This window comes from Tribolium castaneum, chromosome 8, assembly GCF_031307605.1.
Source record: "Tribolium castaneum strain GA2 chromosome 8, icTriCast1.1, whole genome shotgun sequence".
Lineage (NCBI taxonomy): Eukaryota > Metazoa > Arthropoda > Insecta > Coleoptera > Tenebrionidae > Tribolium > Tribolium castaneum.
Window position 1 is genome coordinate 13,121,158 of NC_087401.1, and position 12,512 is coordinate 13,133,669.

At 30.3% G+C, this 12,512-nt stretch overlaps 1 protein-coding gene across 1 annotated transcript in view; it reads left to right on the forward strand.

The window, feature by feature from the left end:
- Positions 1 to 11,096: 11,096 nt before the first annotated feature.
- The window catches only part of LOC100142105 (membrane protein BRI3), a 64,017-nt gene continuing 62,601 nt past the window's right edge, over positions 11,097 to 12,512 (forward strand). The window contains exon 1 of the mRNA XM_064358578.1: positions 11,097 to 11,107. The gene's annotated coding sequence lies outside the window, so the exon portion shown is untranslated. The remainder of the gene's footprint in view (positions 11,108 to 12,512) is intronic.

Sequence of the window (12,512 nt, forward strand, 5' to 3'; positions counted from 1 at the left end):
CCTACTAAAAATTGAAAACAAATTTACTAAAAAAAAATCCAAAAACACAGAAATTACGTAATATTCTAATTAACCTTGTCGCTCGATCGATTCAACAATTATTGGTATTAGGTATAAAAATTTGTAAAAATTCAATAAAACCAATTTAAACTCATCCGCATTGTACACAAAATACCCAAACCCACACAAACGTTCAATCCATCATTCCACCCTTTATGCTATAATCACTCGTACCCCCATCAAGAAACCTATTTATCGTCAGTCAGCAAACCGGTCATTCTCCAATTTCTTTCGCAACTTCCGCCCCTTTTGACCCTTTCATTCGAAAATCGTCATTTCTGGAAATCTCCAGCAGCGAGCCGGTGCCGCTATTGGTCCCCAAAATCGTTGGGCCGTTCTATCGTTCTAGAACCGTTAGCACCAATAGAACACTCGCTCGCACCCTCCTAGCTACTTTTCTAGGCGTGCAATTAGGACACGAAAGTCCCTCTCGAAATGTCCGAATGAGAGGGGAGATTTACCGATTCGTCACAATACACACACAGTGAATTTTTTTTTATTGAAGGGTGCAAAAGAACCAACTCATCCCCTCTTCGAAAAATTCGTGTTGGTGTTGCTCTACCACGAATAACTGTTTTCGGACGGACGGAACGAAGAGGTGATGATATTCGGCGAAGGTCGTTGCCGATGAGGGGTGGAAATTTAGGGGACGGTGGCTTTGTTGGGGCGCAATGAGGATGGGGCGTGCAAGCGGCGCTGGAAGGGTTGTACGAAATTTTGACCCAGTTATTTATTTTTCGAAAAAGCGAGATAACTGAGACAATTTTTCGTCTAGCGAGCGGTTGTTGTGACTGCTCTATTAAGACCAAATTGACCAAATGTCAAGTTCGCCAATAAATTAATTAATTTGTCTATAGGTCTCAAAAAATAGACTTGTTATGACTGCGGCATGCATACAGGGAGATTCTTTTAACTTCTAATACAGCTAGAGCTTTAAAATTTTGTATACGATCCAAATCGATCATCCTGATTTCAACTAAATTATTTTCAAAATGGCTGAATTTCCGGAACTAGCGGAAACTAGCGCCAACTTAAAATGTTAAATAGTTACCACCAATTTTTATTACATTTTTGAATTCGCCTCTTGAAACTGAGTAAAATGTGCTCTAGTTGTTAGAACTTATCAGTCATAGTTTTTGACGTATGTCAATTTTTTTATACAAATTTTTATTTGCAGGGGTTTATTTAAAATATCACATAGGTGATTATTTTTTTTTGTATTTGATAATTAAAGGATCGAAGAGTCTTCTGAAATCTTTAAAACTGTCAACTGTCAAATTGCAAGGCTACTATGATTTTTTGAAAATGATGATAAAAAATAATTATAAAACAGTTTTTCCAAATAGAATGACCCTGTTTTTTCAATGGCAATCAAAAGAACATCAATTTTTATGCAAACTTTTATTAACATCTTCTATATCTATCTCCTACAGTTTTTTAAATAATCGCAAAAAACAAAAATTTGCTCATTATTTTCATTTTTAATCAAGTAAACTTTCAACAAATACGAAAAAATTATGCAATTAATTGAAAAAATGTCTTATTTGTTCACCATTTTCATTCAAGAAGTTCAAAATTCGATGACAGACTGACTGAGTTACTTTACATAATTCACCAAGTTATAATAAACCATAATTAAATATTATTGTTCTACTGCTTTTTCGATAATCAACGAGCTAAAAATAAAAAAAATATTGTAGTTTAACAATTGTTAACCATTTTGCAAGGTCTACTTGATTAACTATGAAAATTACGAAGTAAAATCCGTTTTTTGTGATCTGTCATAGTTTTTGACGTATGTCAATTTTTTTCATACAAATTTTTATTTGCAGGAGTTTATTTAAAATATCACAGCTCGTGAACCGTTTACAATAGGTGATAAATTTTTTGTATTTGATAATTAAAAGATCGAAGGTTCTTGGACTGCCAACTGTCAAATTGCAAGGCTACTATGATTTTTTGAAAATGATGATAAAAAATGATTATAAAACAGTTTTTCCAAATGGAATGACCCTGTTTTTTCAATGGCAATCAAAAGAACATCGATTTTTATGCAAACTTTTATTAACATCTTCTATATCTATCTCCTACAGTTTTTTAAATAATCGCAAAAAACAAAAATTTGCTCATTATTTTCATTTTTAATCAAGCAAACTTTCAAAAAATACGAAAAAATTGTGCAATTAATTAGAAAAAATGTCCCATTTGTTCACCAATTTCATTCAAGAAGTTCAAAATTCGATGACAGACTGAGTTACTTTACATAATTCACATTTAATAAACCATAATTAAATATTATTGTTCTACTGCTTTTTCGATAATCAACGAGCTAAAAATTAAAAAAAATGTTGTAGTTTAACAATTGTTGACCATTTTGCAAGGTCTACTTGATTAACTGAAAATTACGAAGTAAAATCCGTTTTTGTGATTTTTTTCAAAAACTGTAAGAGATAGGACGTATTGATAAAAGTCATCGTAAATATCGATGTTCTTTCGATTGCCGTTAAGAAAATAGGGTCGTTCCATTTGAAAAAACTGAGTTATAGCAGTTTTTTGAAAACCATTTTGAAAAAATCATACTAGCCATGAATTTTGATGGTTGACAATTTCGAAAATTTTAAAAAACTCTTGGAACCTTCAGTTATCGAACGCAAAAAAAATATTCACTTATCGCAAAGAGTTCAAAAGCTGTGATATTTTAGATAAGCCCTTGCAAATAAAAATTTTAACAAAAAAATTGACATATGACAAAAACTATAACAGATAAGTACCAACAACTTGGGTAAATTTTACTCACCTTGAGAAGGTGAATATAAAAATGTTTGATTAATATTTAAACTTTTAAACTTAACGCCCATTTTGTGTAGTTTCGAAAGCTCAGCCATTTTGAAAATAATTTAGGTGAACTCATTTTAAAGCTCTAGCTATATTAGAAGTTAAAAAGTTTTTAATGTAGGCCGTAAAAAAATCACCCTGTATGCCATTATTATACACCACACAATATCTTAATATTGGCATAACAATAAAATTTTAATAAAGAATGGAAAAATGACCAAAAAGTTACAATACAACAGTAAACAGTGCATTAATTTTCAAACATCGTGCAGATCGATATTTTTTTGATTTGTGATGCATATCGAGCGTGCAATCAATCACCATAATATGCCACCATTTCAAGCCGAACCAAAAATTACCAAAATTACGGAAAACCATTTCCTCAAATTACACGAAACTTATTGTCAGATTCATGCCGCGTTATCAGTCTATTTATCAGAGTAAACAATCTTACTACAATGAGTAAAGCAAATAGTTTGGTGAAATAATTGGTCGTTAATTACGTTTTTCAAATGAATCATGTTCTAGCATTTTTTGATAAGAAAAAAAGGCCGTTCATTCTTCACGCTGTAATTATTTCTCGAGTCAGGTGCAGTTTTTCAAACGGCAATTAAATCGAAATCATCATAATTGAGTTTCGAAAACGTGAAATTCTCCCCACGTAAAAAATATATTTTCATTGCGAACCGTTGATGGAAGTTTTACAGGAATTAATGACAATTTCTGCTTAATATAGAGCTTGTCCATTTATTGCGGTTTTCGTAGCGGTTAATAATTTGAAAAAAGCCATTTGTGTGTGTGTTAAAATAATTGGTTGATATTTTCGTCGAATAACTCAATTTTGTGACCATCTGTACCTTTTGTAACAAAAAATTTCTTACGCAAAGATTGTTTTGATAAATGTCTATAAAGCAATAATAAATCAACGTGGAACGTGATCGGATGAATAAATTGATATGTGAGTACGATTATTTCTCAACGTTACGTCGAAACGAAATGAATTACAAAATTACATCGAAATATTCCAAGAATTAGGAGTTGAGAGAAAACTTCTACAATATGATTGCTTTAAATGCTCAAAAGACAAGAGACCACCCGGTAAATTCTCACCGCAAAAAAAACATGACGTATGTAGAAAGATAATTGAATTTATTAGACTAGCACAAAGCCATTAACACGGCAAGGAACATACTGTCTTGTTAGTTCCTTTTTTCCTAAGGTGGAATAAAATTTATTTAATTGATGCAAGACAACAGAATCTTATTTTACGAGTAGATAATGTGGAATTTTATTAACATCCGGTTTATTATTATTGCGTTCTAATTGAGCAATAAATTTGAACAAGTAAAATACCGATTTTGCTGTTTAATAGTACGGGAAGAATCGGCTACTTTAAAGTCGAAATTTTGGTTTTTATCAACATTTTTATTCACTACATGCCCGCTTTTCTATCAGTTTGGAATAAAATTTGCTTGTTTTCCAAAGATTACAAAATATTATTACAGGGTTGCTAAAAATACAGTTAAATATTATAAAAAGTGTTCATCAAAACTTATTGAAATTTGGTATATGCGTAAGAGTATATAAATTGGTATATAAATTGTAACGTTTCAGATGTTTATTAAATTTTTATCTCCATTTGTTCTTCAGATACAAGGCTAACTTGATTTTTTTAAATAGCAACAAGGGTCAAATTTAATATTTTTGAGAAGAGCATTTTTTTCTGAGTTCTATGGTACAACATATGCATACCTTAATTTCATCAAAACTTAAAAAAAAAATCGAAAATTTTGAAAAATGTAAAATCTTATTAGCCTTGGAAATGTTGTCTTTATCTATCATTAGCTCATTAACCAAAAAATAAGTAAAAGTTAAAAATAATTGTTAAAATAACACTTTTAACTGAAAAAGGACACGTTTTAAATAAGAAATTTTAAACACGGAATACTTGATTTTTATGCTACAAACGATGTTCAAACTAATTTCCACTAACTTCTTGCCTTTCTGTCTTCATGATAAACCAACATGAGATTTTTTTTCGCCCAGTTTTACTTAAATGTGCCATTATTAAACTAATTATTGCACCCAAGTTTAATTTTTGGCTAATATACAAGTGACAGATATCGGTAATAACAGTATTTTCAAAGCTAACTTAGTTTTACTATTCCAGAAAATTTTTGAATTTTTATTTTTTTACATTTTAATAAAAGTAAAAGTGGGTATCATGTTACATCATTGAATTCAGAAAAAAATGCTTTTTTAAAAATGATTAAATTTGAACCTTCGTGCCACTTTAAAAAATCAAGTTAGCCTTGAATTTTCAAAATAAATGACGATAAAAATTTGAAAAAGCTCTCATATGATAGAATTTAAACACTTTTAATTTTTCCCCAAATTTCAAGGTTTTCTGTTAAACCGTTCTGAAAATATTTAATTAACTATATCCATACTTTTTAGCGGCTGTATAATTACTTTATTCTTCATCTATTATTAAGTTTATTTAAATGAAGAAAATGGTCTTCTGGAGGAAATGAAAACGTACTTTCAAAAGACTAAGTTCCATTTAAAAAATAGATTTAGAATCATAATTCAGCCCTTTGTGAATAAAAAAATATAATAAAATGCAAAGAAGCTCAAACGACGTCCCCTATTTTTTTAAATAAATGACTTGCAAAAAAATGAGCACTGTACCAATTACATTACTTGAAACTGGCTGAAAATTACACAATAGATGTGTATTAGGTGTTTCAAAACTATAAAAACGCCAACGTCGCATTTTACTGAATAATTTTTTTAAATAAAAATATAAAATAGTTATTGTATAAATTACATTGGTTAATATTTTGTTGAAATGCGTGAATAATTTGTAAGAGTTAATTTTGAGAGAAAATGCGACGTTGGCGTTTTTATAGTTTTGAAACAGCTAATAACTAAAAAGAAAATTTTGCTTTTCATGACTGTTACATCTTTTTCAGTAGAAATTTCTTATCTAGGTGAATTTTTGTGTCTGCTATCAATGAATAAAAAACAACAAAACAATTTTCAATAAAATTCATTGAAAAATTTGGTTTATTAAAAAATATTCAAATGGAAATGATTTGTTCCGATTTTTGCTAATACTTTATATTTTCTAATAATTGAAAATAACACTGCAAGTAGCCAAATTTCTTCAAGACAAAGTGTATAAGAACAAGCAACAGTTTTTATAAAACATTAAAACAACAAACTTTAAGACGAACATTTTTCAGAAACAAAAAATTGCTCTCACAAAAACGGTGCGTTCTGAGAAAACCAAGCGTTTTTTGAGTTAAACTACGACAAATATTTTTATTTTTTAATTAATTGGAGAAAGACCAAGCGCTACAGAAATGTAAAGGTTTTTCGAGAATAACATTTTTGAAAAATGCTTTCCACTTATGTGAGTTCCGAATTCAGTTCTAATTTTTTTTAAAAAACATTTAATTTTATCTTTTGCAAAAAAAATCGTAACTATTGTAGATGGAATTCCAAAAAAAATTCTCTTGATAAAAAATCATTAAATATGTATTTGTTATCATACTTTATCACTTAATAGAACTGAAGCAGATTCTCAGGTCCGGTTTCACCAATAAAACAATTTACTGATTGTTATGAATTAATGTCACAGTAACGATTGTTTTCAACCAAGTTAGTAAAACTAGACCTAAGTTTAGTTAATCAGATAGTAGATAACTCAATTATTACTATTTAAAGGTGAAAATGTTTAAAAAAAACAACACAAATGTTTCGGTTCATCCTGCCAAGTTTTTGTTTTTTTAATTACCTACTAGATGTTTCGATCAAAAAGTAAAAACATGAGAGGAAAGACCGAAACAACTGTGTTTTTTTAATATTTAAAAACAACTAAAAACAGATTATCTCTTCTAAATAAAAACAGCCCAATTTTTTCGCAACAATAATAAAGTTTCTAACCAAATTCTGCAAACTGTTGCAGAAATATTATCCCAGTTTTTTAAATTAAAATTATTTTTTGTACAAATCGTAAATAATGCGGAAACATAATATGACACATGGGTACCTCATTTTTGCTATTTTTATCACAATCATTCGATTTTTGATTTCAGTGTTCCCATAAAACAACGATCTTTTTCAAAAAATTCATTTAAAAAACTAAGTTAGTCTTACATCTTAAAATTCAATCGAAAAAATAGAGAATGCAAAAATGCAACTAATTATTTTAAAACTTGTAACCTTGACGTAATCCTCTCCTGTTCTATATAAAACAATGAAAAAAATATTTTCTGCGCGTAATAAAACAATAGCATCAGCGTTTATTTTTCCGCAAAGATAAGAACTAACTTTAGGTTTTCCCCGTTCTTCGGCAATTAAACATACTGTAAATAAAACTATGACACTTGTTATCTCGAACTTTTATTCCCAAAAGCCAGGAATAGGAATAGGTAGAAATATTTATCTCTTTCAAACGCTGAAAATGCAAACGAATTGTTGCTATTTTTTCCAAACACTTTTCTCAAAAAATGAGTGAGACGAAATTGTTTTAAAAACAACGTTGAAAATAATAATAAGTATCAGTCACACACTTATTGCCGTATTGATTACCAATGGTCAACAATAAATTCCCTGGTGTTTAAAAAAAACTGACGGTTGTAAATTTCCGAAAAAGTTTTCCCACCGTTTACAAAACGCCTTGGTAAATAAACATGTAAATCACATTTTAATACAGTCTTTGTGTCACAGCTTAACACCACTTGAACACCTATAGCCCTCCCCTTGTCCGCTCCAAAGCCGTCTTTAATAGCCGCAAGTAGAAAATTTGTATTTTCCTCAAAAACCTCGCAACCAATTACACCATCATTACAGTCATTACCTTCCTCTATAATTATCCATAAAAATCTCATTTTGCGTCTTTTTCCCCATTTCGTGGAACGTCCGTTGCCTCAATTGCGTTGTAAGCAATTCCCTCCCCTTACCTTTCTCAACCTCCTCGAAAAACCTCACCAAAATCACAGCACACTAGCACGGCACTGTTTCGGCGACGCAACGGCCGTCCGAACCCGACATTTTGTAATGTTTTTCGTCGAACGAACCAATCAAAATGAGTCGAGCGCGTGCATTCCGAACGGTGCAGTTGAATATAACAACGAGGAGACGTGGATCGACGATGGCCATGGCGTTGCAGCCAGCGACCCCTGCACTGTCTACACGGAATTTCCTGGGGGCCTTCAGCATGGGGGCGCCGAGACACCGCACCACCTCGAGGGTGCAACTGCGAATATGGCCGAGCCGGAGGACGCTCGTGCACTAAATATTGATCTAGATTCGGGGGGAAAACTGCAGCGACGACGCCGATGCAAGCGTCTCTACAACTGCACCCGACAGGGGAGGAAGTTTTTCCGGTGGCGGCGGCGGCGGCGGCGGCGGCGGCAGCGTCGCCACGGTGACGGATTCGGATAGGAATCAAATGCTGGAGACGAGGTGGACCCAGGATTATATGGGTTAGTGGATTTTTACAAAAAAAATAATTAATTGAAACAAAACCAAACGTTTTAATTAAACGCAAGTATGTCTTGCTCGAGTAGTAAATAAAAATATTTTTGTAATTATTGTGGACGTAAAGTCTTTACAACAAAGACGCAGATTAATAAAACTAATACATCACTAATGAAAACGTTCCTTGCAAGTTTTCCACGAACAAAAACAAAAAACCATAAATACGTCTGAATTCAGGATTGAAAAATAAAAATTAAGGCATAAAAAGGCCACGGCAACCCATCGCAAGGTGCATAACACTGTTGCCAACTTGGTGAAGTTTTCGCAAACTTTGAGACAATTCGAAATCATGTACAAAATTTTTACAAAATACTAGTATTCATATAATCCACAGATATAGAATAATTTTGAATACAATCTGCAAAACAGTTCCAAAGAAGGATCTAGAGAAACATGAACGAATCTAAATATGGGTGAAGAATCCAGGTTTCAGAAAAGAACCAGAAATAAAATAAATAATATTGCAGGAATAAGTTTAATTTCACCGAAATTCTTTATCACTAAAATAACCTCTTATCAACAAAGGCAAAAAGAAAACCAAACGGACTGAATTTTTTTCTCTATTTTAATTCGATTAAATTTACTAGATTTATTATAATATGTCTTTTGCTGTACAGTGAACCCTTCCTTAATAGATAACCTCTGTATAACGGACACCTCTTCAATACGGACATTTATGTAAGAACGTAACAAAACCTATATTAAAAAACACCTCCTATTAGTGGACACTTCTGCTCAACGGACATTTAAAGATTCCCTATCAGTGTCCGTTGTTGAGAGGTTTTACTGTATTTTAGTTCAATAAATCGACTTTTTCTAAAAGTTTCAAGTCTGCAAATTTTAAAATTAAGTATAACTCTATACAGAGTGTCCGTTTTTCGAGCTCCACCATTGGGTTCTGAGTTAGGTACTAGAAATAATACGAGGTCGTTTAAATTGGGGCAAAGTTGTAAATCTATGCTAAAAATTTAATGCAAAAAAAATTATGTCATTCTTTGTCTTTAAATTATTGAACAAAAAAAACGAAAAAAAAACGAAAACAAAAAAATGACGTTTTGAACAAGGACATCATATACACACGCCTTTAGAAAAGAACCAGAGAAAAACTCTTAAGAAAAACTATAGGAGAGTATAACGGCAATGATGCTCAAAAATAATCTGAGAGAATACTAAAGAAAACCAGATTTTTTTAAGAAACACGAAGTAGAATTTAAGAGATCTCATTTAATAAAATTTGGAGAAAGTACAAGACGTAGATATTTATAAAATTATTTTGAATACAGTTTACAAAACAAATCCAAAAAATAAATAATAAGAAATTTATGAAATGATTTAAAAAAGAGATTTCGAGTCTACAAACTGCTTTAGGAAAGAATCAGAGGAAAAATCTTAAGAAAATCTTTAGAAAAAATACTAGTAGAAACCAGTTTTTTAAAAGACATATTGTAGAATCTAAGAGATATTATTTTAAAAAAAAAGCAGAGTTAAATTTAGGAGAGGATTTTTAAAGAATTAAAAGAACTGTAAAAAATCTATAGAAAAAAAAACTGAAAACAATCTAAAAAAATTTAAAACAAACCATAATGGTTATTTACATCATAAATGCGTTTGGTATAATTTAACAAAGAAAGTTTTAATATTTAAGCCCGAAACGAAGTTGAGAGCTTTAATAAATCTGAACATTGTAAAATACCAGATGCACAAAAAATGTACAAAACTTTTTGATCGAAGAAATGTGTAAAAATGTCAATTGCCGATACATTTTTTTTTCAATTGTAGAATCTACGAAAATTTGGGAAATGTAACATTGTTAAGATTTTTAGTGAAGTCTAGAAAATAAATGTAAAAAAGCACCTGAAAAAGTATTCATAAAAGTAGCAAAAAATGGATTAACAAAATAATCTAAAGAAGAGTACAAAAAAAAATGCTAGAAATATTCGAAATAAAACTAGAAAAGAATTTTGAAAAAACGCAGAAGAGTCAAAAAAATTGGAGAAAGTAGAAAAAATGTAGAAGAATTGACTCTACAAGGGTTTTTAGTAGAGTTTTGGAAATAACTGTATTCAGGAGCATCTGAAAAAAAATTCATAAAAGAATCTAAAGATAGGTTTATAATAGAATACTTAAAAAAAACACTAGAATAAAAATTTAGAAACGGCTTTATAAAAGAATCAGAAAATAATCTTTGCAAAAAAATAATCCGAAAAAAGTGTAAAATACAGAAGAGAGAATTTTTAAAAAGAGGCACATTAGAAAAAGATAAGCTTTCCCAAAATGCCATAGCCAACTATGAAACAATAATTAATAATTATTATCATATTGTGTTCTATCAAGAGGTGGAACAAATGTTATTCTAAACTAATCATTAACTAACTAAAAACGTTGCAATTTTTGAAGAGATACAAACAAATTTTAAATTTGTAATCGAATTTTTATCAGACTGTTGACTGCATTTTACAAGTGCAGGCCTCATAGAATTAAGTGAAACACCCTGTACTTAAAAAATTATTAAATTTTCCCCAAAAAAGTGCAAAAATGTCTTTGTTCCAAATGTGTATATTTTATAGTGAAGAAGATATGAAGTTTTAAAATTGCGGTAAAACTATTTCCATACCTACTACGATGATTTTTTTGGTCGTGTTTGAAAAATCTTCGTGATAAACTCAGAACGCAATTTTAATAAATTATTATAAAATAATTTCAAGCATAAAAAATCGTCCTGCAATAAAATAATGTGTTCAAAGATGATTGTTCATCAAGTCACCTATAAAAGAGTCATTTGAATTCTAATGACAACCATTTTTGAACACATTGTAGGTATTTATCATACAGAACGATAAAATTTTATTTTATCATCGAGAGCGGTTTCTGATGAAATGTTTGAGCAGATAATGGTAAATTTTATCGAAGTGTACAAAAAACCATTATTTAAATTACAAAGTTATTTTGAATAACTATTGTAAACTTAAAAAAATTCAATAATAATCAAAATGCAAAAACAGAAAAACAACATTGGTTGTGAACCATTCACTCAAGACGATAAAATTTTATTTTAACATGAAGTAAACAGTGAATAAAACAACGTTTTATCGTTTACGATAGTCTAAAATAAAATTTTAAGTACAAACTCAAGAATTAAAAAAAACAAAAAAATTTTTTGTGGTTTTGCGATTTTAGCTAATAATTTGTAACTTAAAATTATCGTAAAACAGTTCCTGTTGTCCCTCCCCAAAAAAAATTATCTATAGGTACATATCTCGATTTTAGTGATTTTAACGCTTGAGAAACCAGCTATACCAAAGCTTCAAAATTACTCCTATTACAAAAAATATTGTCAAAGTTACAAAGTTAACAAAGTTTTACATTTTGAAAATTCTCTACAAAGCCACCTTAAATCAATTTCAGAAACAAAAATTTTGCTCTGATGAACCTAAATTAATTTTTTATAGAAATAAAGTATGTTCATGCATAGTTTCCGCCATACATGAGTGATCTATTTAGCGACGTAATTTTACCACAAACAAGAAACGAAAACAACAAAATATAAAAGCCTCCCGTATACGCCATTTACTGTTTGCTTATTAGTTGACTCTGCAGGTAATAAATTGCGAAATTGAATTTCTCGAGCATTTGTGATCGACTACTAAAACTAATGGAAACACAAGGAATTTTGCACAAAGCTAATTATTAACTACATTAACGGTTATTATTTTTTACACATGATGCGATTAGCTAAGAGATAAATTTCACTTTGTAATTTTACTTCCATATATCACACAAATTGCCTTGATAAATAAAATAATGAATAATTAATTCCACGTGATTTTTCCCAGCAATATAAAGTCCAGTCAATAAACAAAAAATCACGTACCTAGACCAATTAACGCGACAATTAGCAAAGGCAAATGTAGACGTCACGTTTTTCCCCAAATCGTTCGAATATCTATTCAAATTTTTATCCAAACCAAACGACCATAACCCGTCAAGATTTATATCTGGTGAACTTGCAAGGTCAGACTGAATAAATTAATAAATCCCAGACATTTAACAGACAATTCTAACTTTTT